The sequence below is a fragment of the Strix aluco genome, chromosome 2 (assembly GCF_031877795.1).
Source record: "Strix aluco isolate bStrAlu1 chromosome 2, bStrAlu1.hap1, whole genome shotgun sequence".
In the NCBI taxonomy this organism is placed as follows: domain Eukaryota; kingdom Metazoa; phylum Chordata; class Aves; order Strigiformes; family Strigidae; genus Strix; species Strix aluco.
This window is the reverse complement of record NC_133932.1, coordinates 18,251,120-18,263,505: the sequence shown is the minus strand read 5'-3', so window position 1 is coordinate 18,263,505 and position 12,386 is coordinate 18,251,120. Positions and strand designations below refer to the sequence as shown.

Below are 12,386 nucleotides of genomic sequence, written 5' to 3'. Positions count from 1 at the left end.
CAGCTGGGCCAGAGGGACAGGCAGTGCCAGTAGCAGTCACCACCACCAGCAGAGCAGCTGGGCCAGGGGGACAGGCAGTGCCAATACCAGTAGCCTCCACTAGCACAGCAGCTGGGCAAGGGGGACAGGCAGTGCCAGTACGAGTCACCTCCACTAGCACAGCAGCTGGGCCAGAGTGACAGCCAGTGCCAGTACCAGTCACCTCCACTAGCACAGCAGCTGGGCCAGGGGGACAGGCAGTGGCAGTACCAGTCGCCTCCACCAGCACAGCAGCTGGGCCAGAGGGACAAGCAGTGCCAGTATGAGTCGCCCCGATACAGAAAACCAAATATACCAAAAAATCCCCTCGCAGTGTACAGGGTGATGATGAACCAGGCCCATCACGAGAACAGGAGGAAGAGCCGGAGGTAACCATCCGATCTCTATCCCTGAGTGAGTTGCGAGATATGCGGAAGGATTTCAGCTGCCTTCCAGGCGAGCAAATTTGAACCTGTCTGCTCCGATGCTGGCATCGTGGAGCTGGTGTTTTGGAATTGGAGGGGAGAGAGGCCAAGCAGCTGGGATCTTTAGCCAGGGAGGCTGGTATTGACAAGGCAATAGGGATACAGGCTCATACCCTCAGCCTTTGGAGGCGACTCCTGCTCAGTGTAAGGGAGAGGTACCCCTACAAGGATGATGTTCTATGTCGGTTAGGCAAGGGGACCAACATGGAGAAAGGCATTCAGAACCTCAGGGAATTGGCTGTGTTTGACATGGTTTATGGTGATCTGAATGATGAGCGGTCACCCACGGATCCAGATCAGGCCCCTTGCACACAGCTGATGTGGCGGAAGTTCCTGCAAAGTGCACCAGAGGCACATTCCAAAGCACTAGCAGTAGCGTCCTGGTGGCAAGACACCCAGACTGAAACAGTGGACGAAGTGATTGGCCAGCTCCAGCAATATGAGGGAAATCTCCCTTCCTCCCAACATGCCTGGGTTTCAGCTGTAAGGGAACTGTCTCAGAGGCTCCAGAAAGTGGAAGAGGACACGTCCTACATTCCACCTGCACGGGCCGATGTCTCAGCCATTAGAAGCAGGCGTTTCCCCACCCAAGAGAAGGGCAGTGGAAGGTACACACCACAGGGCACCCTGTGGTTCTTCCTCCGCGACCATGGGGAAAACACGAGGAGGTGGGATGGACAGCCCACTCTCGCCCTAGCTGCACGAGTACAGCAGCTGAAAGGGAAGACCACCATGAAAGGGGAGTCTTCCAAGAGAGACGCAGCTCCAGTGTCCAGTCGGAAATCCCCCAGACAGAATAGAATGGCCAACATTATGTCTGACCGTCTTGAGGGGACAAGTGAGTCATTCTTGCAGGAGTCGCTCTTACAACAAGTGAGTGATGCTGAGCAGGATTAGAGGGGCCCTGCCTCCAGCCAGGTGGAGGAAAGGGATAATCGGATTTACTGGACGGTGTGGATCCGATGGCCTGGCACATCAGACCCACGAGAATATAAGGCCTTGGTAGATACTGGTGCACAGTGCACCCTGATGCCATACAGTGGGGTTGAACCCATCTGTCTCTCCGGAGTGACAGGGGGGTCCCAACAGCTGACCCTATTAGAAGCTGAAGTAAGCTTAACTGGGAAGGACTGGCGTAAGCACCCCATTGTGACTGGCCCAGATGCCCCGTGCATCCTAGGTATAGATTACCTCAGGAGAGGGTAATTTAAAGACCCAAGAGAGTACTGGTGAGCCTTTGGTATAGCTGCCCTGGAGGAGGTTGAGCAATTGTCTCCCTTACCCGGCCTCTCAGAAGATCCCTCAGTGGTGTGGGATTGCTCAGTTGGTAAACGCGTGGTGTGGGGTCGCTCTCCTCACTGCTGTATCGCTATATCCCTTGTTCTGTTTATTGTTATTACTGTTATTGCTATTGTTATCGTTCTTGTTGTTGTTTGGTTTGTTGTTGTTGCATTGTTGTATTAAACGTCTCGTTATCGCAACCCCGGGGTTTGTATTTCACTCCCTGCCCCGTTCCGGTCGGAGGGTGGGGGAGGGGCAGTGGCAATGTGGTCTCTGGTCCCGGCAGGGCCTAAACCACCACACAAGGGCAGGTGGGGGGCAGGGCTCTGCCCGGGGGCACCCCAAGGCGGCCACCTCCGGCTCACTGCCTGTCTCTCTTCTCCACAGACGTGGCACCACCCTGCGCCCACAGCTCCGCCTGGCCCTGGACCAGCTGTGGGTGCTGAGCAGCGGGAAGGAGACAGCGGGGGACATCAAAGAGGAGGAGGAGGAGGAAGGCAGCGATGAGGACGGGACCTCCATCCTCCTCATCTGGCCCAGCGGCACCTGTGTTGCCACTTTCGGGTGAGTCGTGGTGCCACGTCCCACGGCTGGGCAGGAGAGGGTCCCAACCATGCCCACGCCACCCTGTGAATGGCCTCTGCCCTCCATGCAGAGCCTGGGCAGGGAGGGATGGGGATGCGTTCCCACATCCTGCATCCCCTGGTCGCCTTTTGGTCCCCAGAAGGGAAGGGCAGGAGCAGCTGCTCTGGCAGCAACGAGGGAGCCAGGGCTTGGGCAGCACCCCTGTCCTGCCCCACGGGGCCTCGTGCTGCCCCTCAGCCCTTCCCAAGGGGCAAGGCTGTGCAGGGGCCCAGGGGCTGGGGGGCAGCGGGGCCTGATGCTGGTTCTCCTCTCTTTCTGCAGCTCCCGGGCACTGAAGCAGCTGTGGCTGGGCAAGCTGCTGGGGTAAGCTAGGGGGGTGCTTCAGGCGCGGCCGGATGGGGGAACACAGCTCCCCAGGTGGGGAGAGCTGCCGCTGCGGCTGTGGGCAGCTCTCGGGCAGAGCTGCCTGACAAGGGAAAAGAGGTGGCTTGGGGCTCAGCCAGCTTTCTCCCTGTCCTTTCCTGGTGACAGGACACCCGAAGGAGCCACGGGAGCCCGAGTGACCAACGTCCCGTCCATCAAACTCCTGCAGAAGGAGCTGAGCCGACGCCATGGAGTGAGTGTCTCTCTAGTCTGGCCGCTGTCCCCGAGCACTGGCCCTCCAGCCGAGCAGCAGAGGCATCGCTGCTCACCTCCTTCCACTCTTTCTCTCCTGCCCAGTGGAGGACATTCAGCGCCAGGAGCCTGGAGAGGCTGATGGAGGGCCAGACAGAGGTGAGAACGGCTGCCTTTCACCCACCTCTGGCTGTGCCGGGGTGCCAGGGCTGTGCGGCGAGTGGGGTGAGCCTGTGCAGGAGGGAGGGAGGGTCCCGCGGTGCCAGCCTGGGTGCAGAGAGGGTTGGGGAGCTACCAGGAACGCCGCATGTCCTTGCTGGTGGTGCTGGGAGGAAACCTGCCACGTGAGGTAGAGAGCGTGGGAGGGCAGAGGGTCCCCGCTCTGCCGCCCTCAGGCTGCTGGTGCCGGGTGGCCGCTTGCTGGTGGCCCTTTCTGCCGCGGGGATGCTCTCTAAGTGCAGCCTGCTTCTTGCAGGCTGACCCCAAGCAAGGGCCTCCAACAGCCCCGTCTACCAGTGGAGGCGGACTTTGCCACTCACCAGGTAAGTTTGGGAACGAAGGGCAGGGAGGGCCTTCTTTTCTCCTGGACCGGCACGTCTGCACAACTGAGGATGCTGTTGCTGCTGCCCTTTGGCCAGAGGAAATCGGTGCCCATCACACTGCAGCAGGAGAGAGCTGAGTGCTCGGGACCCTTCGACAGTGCTGAGCACTCGAGGTGCTGCCTGCCTGAGCTCTGTCCCCAGAGCCGGGCAGATGGGTCCCTGCTCCTCGGCCAGAGCCGGGAGGAGCCGTGCTCCCTTGTTCCCTGAGTGTCACCCCGCAGGTCGGGCACCCCAAGGGAGGACGGACGTCACCCGGACGAGCAAGGACACCCGCTGGGCAGCGGCCGCTGGACGTGATTCTGCGGGACAGGGAGCCTCCCTCTGCTGCTGCTCGCAGCCTGGAGGAGGGCAGGGCGAGGGCTGGGCGGGGCTGTCCCGCTGTCCCGCTGGCTCTCAGGAGACTGCGAGCCGGAGCCGCTGAGCCAGAGCCCTGGCTCCAGCTGCCGGCTCCCTGCCCGTCCCGTCCCGTCCCGTCCCGTCCCGCCGCAGCACTCAGCACCGCGCTGCAGGCAGGGCAGGGCAGGGCAGGGCAGGCTCCGGGAGCACTGGCCTGGCGGTTCCCACTGACGGGCTCTTGCTCTCTTTCCCTTTGCAGCGGGAGGGAGCGGCGGCGGCAGCAGCAGCAGGAGGAGGAGGGGGCTGCCCTGGCCCTTTGCGCTGCGGCAGAGCCCGGCCGCTGCCCCGGCGCCAGGGCAGGCGGGCTCCGGCTGCAGCAGGGCGCTCTTTGGGCAGCCCCTGGCAGCCCTCTGCGAGGAGGCCGGCACGCTGCCCCGGCCCATCCAGGTAGGCCAGCCTGGACAGGGGAGCCCCAGCCCTCCCTCCGGCTGCTCCAGAGGCAGTGTCCCCAGCGTCTGCGGGGGTGGCTGGGGCACTGGGCTCTTCACCCACGGCCACCGCTTCTGGCGCCAGACCCTTTGCGGGGGCGGGGGGGAGCCCAGCCTGGGGCAGAGCTCTGGCCTCTGCTGTCACTTGTTTCTTCAGCCAAGCAGCTGTCCTCCTGCGTCTCCCGCAGGAGCTCCTGGACATCCTGTACCAGAGAGGACCGTCGACGGAGGGGATATTCCGGAGATCCGACAGGGGGACAGCGCTCCAGAAGCTGAAGGAGGACCTCGACCGCGGCGCAGATGTGGACCTGGCAAACCAGCCTGTCATCCTGCTAGCTGCCATCTTGAAGGTGAGCGCTTCTGCCCTGCAGCTGGAAGAGCTCCTGGCTGGCCTGGAATCTTCAAAGGCTCACCTGAAGCCCTTGGCCTTGCAGGACTTTCTACGCAGCATCCCCGGCAAGCTCCTCGTTGTCGGCGTCTACCAGGACTGGATGCAAGCCATGGAGAGGCCAAGCAAGGAGGCCAGGGTGGAAGCGCTGAAAGTGTAAGTGTGGCCAGCAGCCTGCCTGTTGAGTAGGGAGTGGCAGAGTCCTGGGACTTGCCTGAAAAGGGACGGGCTCCTTAGAAGGTTGCATTTTCTGGCAGCTTGCATTTGCTGGGCTGGGGTTGCATTTCGGGGGGAAAGGGCGTGGGCAGGGAGCCTTCCCTTGCGTGGGCTTGGGTGAAACCAGGAGCTGGGAAGCAACAGTGTGTTTTCCTCCTGATCGCTGCCTGAGAGCACCTGGAAAGTGGCGCAGCACAGACACTGGCTCCCGCCTGCCTTGTGCAAGCTTCAGGGACAGCTGTGGGCAGCATCTGCTTCCTTAACGTTGTGTTCCTGCTCCCTCAGGGTGGCCGAGAAGTTGCCTGCAGCCCATCTCCTCCTCCTCCAGCGGCTGCTCTCCCTGCTGCAGAACATCGGCCACCACGTGTCCACCAGCAGAATGACCTCCAGCAACCTGGCCATCTGCCTGGGGCCAAACCTGCTGGGCCCACCTGACGAGGAGCTGCTCCCCCTCGAGGCCGCGCTGGAGGTGACCGAGAAGGTACGCTGTACTGACCGGCTGGCTGCAGCCTGCCTGGACCCTCAGAGCTTGCTCCTCTCTTGCGCAAATGCCGGTGGAGTGGCTGCCTGGAAGAGCAGCCCCACAGCCACAGCCTTCTGCGCAGAAGCAAGGCTCAGGAGCGGGAAAGGCTGCTTGACGTGTTTTCAGACACCTGCCCTGAAACCAAGGCTTTGATGTGTGCAGGTGAAGCTGCTGGTGGAATTTCTGATTGAAAACGGCAGCGACATCTTTGGGGAGGAGATGGCTGGCCAGACGTCACCTGAGCCCGTGGACAGACCCACAGGTATGAGGAGGGACTGAGGGCTGTCACAGCCTGAGCAGACAGCTGGGGTAGGGCTTCCTGTGGGTTTTGCTTTAGCTGTTGTCCACTTCCAACCAGTCACTTTGCTGCACACGCTTTTGCTTTCCAGAGTTGCCTTTGGAAAAGCAGCACGGCCCTCCAGGCGAAGCAGATGCCGAGCACCAGGCAAAAGCCTGCCTGGATGCACCAGCCTCTCTGCTCATCCTCCAGAGAGCAGCGGGGGGAGAGGCGGTGGTGGGAGCAGAAAGGGCGGAGGTATGGCAGCTCCACAAGCGCTGCAACAATGTGTCTTAGGCAGGAGGAGGACAGTTGCTGTTGAGTCCAAGCAGCTGCTGTGCCTCTTCCTGGCGTTCAGTCTCTTGTGGCTTTGCATTTTATTTTTCCCCCCATGGAATGATACACTGTCAGTAAAACTGGAAAGGTCTTTTCTCCTATGCCTTAGGCATGTGCTTAATCAGAGGAAATACCTACAAAACGCCACAGAAAGATAGATTTCAAAAGCAAAGCCTCCCACCACAGAAGGTTGTCTTGCACCAAATGGACATCCGCAGAGCTCTGTCTTGGGAGGGCAGAAGAAATGCTGGCAGAAGGAAGTGGGCAAGCCTTTCCTTGCCTGGCAGGGGATCGCAGGCTCTCTGCTGAATGGCCCCCACAAATGGACTGTCCCCCACCCATGTGAACACTGTGTTCCAGAGCGAGAACCTTGGAAGAAAGGGCTGACTCAAACCAGCCAAAGAGATCTCCTCTGTAGAGCTAAGGCAGCAACGTGCCAAGCAGTTGCTTACTACTTCAGGGCATCCCTTGCCACCTGCTAATGACGACCTTTCTGTTTTAGGCACCCGTTGCTTTGTCTCCAGCCACCACTGAGACCGTGGTAGAATCCCTGGGATGCGCAGAAGAACTGAAGAGCCTCTCGGAGCACAGAAGGTAAAACGAGTCAGCTTTGGTTAAATCAAGAGCTGATTCCAGTTGATCCTGGCTTTCCCTGTCTAACCATGCTGTGGGATGGAAAGGTTTGCAGGCTCCTGCCAGGAAGACGACGGCCAAAGGAAACGAAAGAGAGAAGAGACCTGGGCAGAGGAGAGGCCATGCCACGAAGCAAAGAAGAGAAGAGAGGAAAAGAAGGGGACAGAAGAAAAGCAGGGAGGTGCGAAAGATCAGGAAGCCCCAGGTGTGTACCAGGCTTTGCTGCCTATCTTTGCCAACTCTCCACCCTGCTCTAAGTCAGTCCAACTGACTGGCAAGGGACGGCGAGGGATGGTGCTATGCAGGGTTTGGAAATAACCCCGTGGCAGCTCCCCAGGGGAGCCCTGCTGTGTGGCACAGGGGCACTGTGCACCTCTGCACATGCACAGCTCTCTAAGGGCATTACCTTAGAGGGGATAAGGTGCCAGAGCCACCCCGGAGCTAAGGCCAGCAGTAGCTCTCTTCTGGGATATCAACAATTCCTTGTCAACTGTGTTTCCCAAAGAAAGGGGAACCAAGCCATGCCTGTTCCTGCCTTTGTGGCTTTACCAGTGCTTTCTGGCTCTGTCGTTGTAGGTGCTGATTTCTTGTTACTGGTTGAACCCCTGTGACTCCTGGGCTCCTGCACTGGATGTCCACAATAAAAGGACATTTTCTCCCTTCTGACTGTGTGTGCCATACGATATTCTGGACTAGGTAGAAGTTGTTTTGGGATGAATCCTAGTGGAGGAGTTTGGGATCATCATCCCTTGCGCCAGAATCCTTTCCAGCAGGCATCGGGGCTGAGTTCAGGTGCTTGAGGAGTCAAACGAAGCACAGAATCCCATAGAACAGCTGAGGCTGGGAGGGACCTGTGAAGGTCCTCTGGTCCAACCTGCCTGCTCAAGCAGGGTCACCTAGACCCGCTTGCCCAGGACTGTGGACTAATGGGCACCTTCCCTTGTCACACAGAGCATCTCATGCGCTGGAAAAGGGATGCTCTGGAGAGTTTCTGGCAAATCTCTGGAGAAGAGCTTCTCCCCGCCCCTCTACCAGGGGCTTTTTCAGCTCTGGTGCCCTTCCCAAGGACAGCCCCACCAGGTGGGTGCAGTCAGCACGGCAGGAAAGAACAGGCCGCAGCCGCCACAGTCAGCACTGCAGGAAAGCTGGGACCCCGGGGACCCTCCCAGGCTCTCCAAGCCCAGCCTAGCCCAGTCCAGACAGTGTCCAGAAGAGTGGTCTTATATCCCTTTTCCCAACGTGCTGAACTTCCCTTAAAGCATTAACCACCGGGCTGAAGTGCTAAGGCTTGGACAATAGGCCCAAGCCAGAGTTGACCTATAGATGAATCCTGTATATTTTGTAACTGATAACCGTTGTGCTAGTAGGTATTGTACTAGGTTATAACAAACCGCCTATCCTGATGTAAAAAGTGCTAAAGTGTTGAAGTATTGAAGCCTGAACCACAGGCCCCGAGCCAAAGCTGCTAACTTAGTATGTAGTCATTAACGAAATATGTATGCTCATTAATGAAAGATGTAGCTTAGATATCATAGACTCCTGACTGATGATGAATGTAATGAAAACATGTCTATCCTGAATGTATGTATCTTCTTTTTTGCGTACAGGTAAGTTAACAAGGCCATGAAGCCTGCTGTCCGGCCTTGGGACCAGACGTGTGGCCTTGTTCTAAAAAGAACATAAATAAATTAGATAAGCAGGGAAACTCCCTTAGCTTCTCCCTTGAGCCCTGGCCAGGCTCCGGGGGAATCTAATGTGAGAGTGAAACCAGATGTTCCGCTCAAAACAAAGGTGCCAGTTATTCTGGCTTGCTGATTTGGGGGTATATAAGGCGGGACCCGCTCACAGCGACTTTGGAAGCCTCACCTACGGGTGGACGCACCGCGTAGGATTTCCCACTTGCCGGGAAAGGCTCTCCAAATCCTCGCTGTAACCGGGGCTCCCCGGCGACTGCGGATCTGGATGATGGTAACATATGCAAGTGGTGATGGATCTTTCTTAATCACTATTCTCTCTCTCGTGTAGTAACGATTTGATGCATTACCCTGTATTTTCCTGTTTGTTTAAGTGCACTATTCTGTCTTTTCTTGTTGTATGTTTTCTGTATTATTCTGTTACATGATTTAGCTATTTCCAGTAAAATACGCCTGCTCTTTTCACTCTGGTGTCTGAGTTTGATTGGTATCCCTAATCAGCAAAACACGGGCCCACAATCTTTCTTGTTGGAGTGTAAAATAGCCAAAAGATGCCGATTTCCTGCATTTTTCCTGAAAAGGGCAGGTTTTTAACTCTCTTCGTCGCTTCTATTTTAACCAAGGCATTGCGCAGTATCAACAGTTACACCAGACACACGACATCCAAAGCTGACTATGGATCCCCTTTTTGCCATGAGAAGGGACTTTCGCACAAACGTGTCCCTGGCTGTGCTGGCTGCTCGGTGGGTGAAGGTCGTGGCTCACAGTGGAGCCTGTCTTTCGCCACGATGGTCATTTCCAGGGAGAGCAGCTTGTTGTATTGACCAGGACCCTACAGGGAGAACAGAAGGGCAGGGATGCAGACGCAACATTTGCCACAAGTCCAGCGGAGCAGGTTGCTCCAACGCAGCCCACTGTGACTTTCTATGCTGCTGGACCTGTGGGGATGGTCAGGGGACAAAGGGTTAAACCTGAGTTACCTGCATGAAGCACAGCTGTCGCTAGCCTCGGTGCAAGCTGACCCAGGAGCTGGTCCTGAAACCCCCCAATCCAGGGCACGGAAAGCTTTGAACAGCTGTGACTGTTCTGGAACAGACTGTGCCATGTGCATCCATTTCTATTAACAACTCTTCTCCTGCAGCGGAAAAGGAGTTTGAGATCTTGCTCACGGCTACAGGAGGACGGTGGTGGCCTCGGATGGTGCGTGGGGCTCGGGGCTTGCCTTGCCTATGACCAGCTATGCCCCCAGAGTGACAGAGGAAAGGCTTTCCCTGGGGAAGAGCCATCAGAGCGCATTGGAAATGGAGGAAAGCTTCACTACGGTTTTGCTTGTAGGTGGAAAGTTGTGGATCAGAGAGGAATTCTACATCTTCCATAGCGTAACGCAGGCAACTGGCTGTACAGCAATATATATTTTTTTTTGTTGTTTAATATTTCCTGGAAGAGTCTTATGCTGGTACCGAGTAAGGCAGAGTGTCAGACAAAGTAGCTCATTGAATGGGCATGATACAGGGAAATTTACTTGGCTATTAAAAGCCTCATTGCTCTAGAAGTTGCATCTTTTTTCTCTAGTCCTTTTTCTTGGAAGGGGGTGGGCGGAGGGGCACGGAGGGTTTATCTTCATACCTCCTAAAACATGCATTGTAGCAGTCAAGATAGAATATGCCTTTCTCCTGTAGCTTTTGTTTTTTGAGCGTGATGAATTCAGTCAACAGCCCACTGAGTTCAAGAGACACCTTTGATTTTTATCCTTTGGCTGAACAGCCAGATGCAACCTCCCGTCACTGGTGTTAGCACCGGTAATGCAGATTAATCTGCTCTCTACTAATCTAGGCTAGGTACTATCCAACAGTCTATGCGAGAGTACAGCCCGATACAACGTTGCGCGTAAGGTCAGTACTAAGAAGAGGTGTGACATTCAAATGAAAAACGAGAGAGCCTGTGCACCTTTTAATGGCTTGAAGGGATGACAGGGAGAAGCACCATATTTATAATACACACACACACACACACACACAAAAGTGGATCTTCCCCCTCAATTTCTGATCATTCTGTGACAAAGCCCTGCGCGGCATGATGCGCGCCCTGTCCACATTCAGTGATCCGGATGATGGGGCAGAGCACACCCTCAGACAGCTTGCAGAAGGCACATGACTGGGAGGAGAGGCTCCTGCAGCCGAGGGTTGTGTTGCCAACCAGAGGGACCTTGACAGGCTGGAGAAAGGGGCTGCCAGGAGCTTCCTGTCGTTGAAGAAGGGGAAGAGGGAAGAGCAAAGTCCTGGACCTGGGGAGGAACAAGCCCCTGGAGCTGTATGTGCTGGGGGAGACCCAGCTGGAAAGCAGCTGTGCAGAGCCCTGGGGTGATGGTGGACCCGAAGTTGAGCAACTTGGAGCCAGCAAAGTACCCCTGGGGCATTGGGGGCGAACTGCATCCCGGGCTGCAGCAGGCAGACCACTGGCAGCAGGCGGAGGGAGGGGGTGCTTCCCCTCTGCTCTGCCCTGCTCTGGGCTGCCCGGGGCAAGACAGCCAGGGCCATGCTGGAGAGAACCCCCAGCACGAGGCCCCGCCCACTTTCCGTTGGGCTCCCAGCGTCGGCCATTTTGGAGCCAGCAGCCACCAGAGCCGGCAGCACGGGGCTGTGCTGGCACGGAGCAGCTCTGGGAGGAGGCAGGGTCTGGCCGAACAGCGCTTCCCGGCACCGGCACCCTGCTTCCCATCCTCGCTGTGGCCAGCTGGGCCACATCCTTGGTGCAGAGCGAGGGGTCCTCCTGTCCCGGGCAGGATGGGCCAGGCCAACTGCTGCTGGCACTCCAGGTAGGCTCCCCCCGGGGCTCGGGGACGGGCGGGCACGGCCGGGCCCCTCAGCCACAGCCTTTCTCATGCCCACCGCTCTCTGCTCCGCAGGGAGGCTCTCACCGACGCTGAGGCGGTGCTGAGCACGGACGTGTGGCTGACCCGGGGCCACAGGAGGAGCGAGAGACGCCTTCTCCTCCTCCAGGAGGAACTGGTCGTCGCCAAGTTGCGGTAAGACCCTCAGAGCCCCACTGCCTTTCCCCCATCCCTGGCCCTGCCACCAGGCCAGGGACACTCTGGCACCAGCCCCAGGCCCTGGGCCCTTGGTGCTGGATGCACCAATGTCTGTCCCAAGGTGTCCTGGTTCAGCTAGGATAGGGTTAAGTTTCCCCAGCAGTGGGGAGGGAGCTCTAGCCGGGTTATTCAATACCATGCTGACTTCACGTCCGGGCGCCCAAGCGCGGGAAGATTGGTAAAGGCGTGGTGTGGGGTCGCTCTCCTCACTGCTGTATCGCTATATCCCTTGTTCTGTTTCTTGTTATTACTGTTATTGTTCTTGTTCTTGCTGTTGTTCGGTTTGTTGCTGTGGCACTGTGGTATTAAACCTCTCCTTACCTCAACCCCGGGGTTTGTATTTCACTCCCTGCCCCGTTCCGGTCGGAGGGTGGGGGAGGGGCAGCGGCAGCGTGGTCTCGGGTCCCGGCGGGGCCTAAACCACCACAGCCTTTTTGGCGCCCAGCATGGGGCACGAGAGGGTTGAGATAAGGACAAAAGGAGAAGGTGTGTTAGAGCAATCTGTTAGGTGCAATTTTTCTGTTTTTATTTGTATTGTTTGATAAGGAACATTTGCAATGCTGGCCAACTTGCTTGCGTGGTGGGGCTGGATTAATCCTTATATCCGCTGTGTGTTCCCAGTGCTGGCGTTTGTTGTCGGTGGAAAATGTGTCAAGGGTTTTATTTTGCTATACTGGCTGCTGACTGCTTATAATGGGCTTGCATCAGTGCTTGTGGGGGTGAACCGGTACCTGTTTGCTGCCTGGGCTTTTGTTAGGGGTCTCACCCCCTCTATGGGTGAGCCAGGGGAAGAGATCCTCTCGGTTTTTCAGAGTTTTAGC

General features: G+C 57.2%; 1 long non-coding RNA gene across 1 annotated transcript; it reads left to right on the top strand.

Annotated features, from left to right (window-relative positions):
• The first annotated feature begins 6,690 nt into the window (after positions 1–6,690).
• Positions 6,691–7,449, top strand: LOC141920127 (uncharacterized). The gene is made up of 3 exons (XR_012622213.1): positions 6,691–6,744; positions 6,831–6,988; positions 7,360–7,449. It is a non-coding gene; the product is annotated as an uncharacterized LOC141920127 (long non-coding RNA).
• The last annotated feature ends 4,937 nt before the right edge of the window (positions 7,450–12,386 follow it).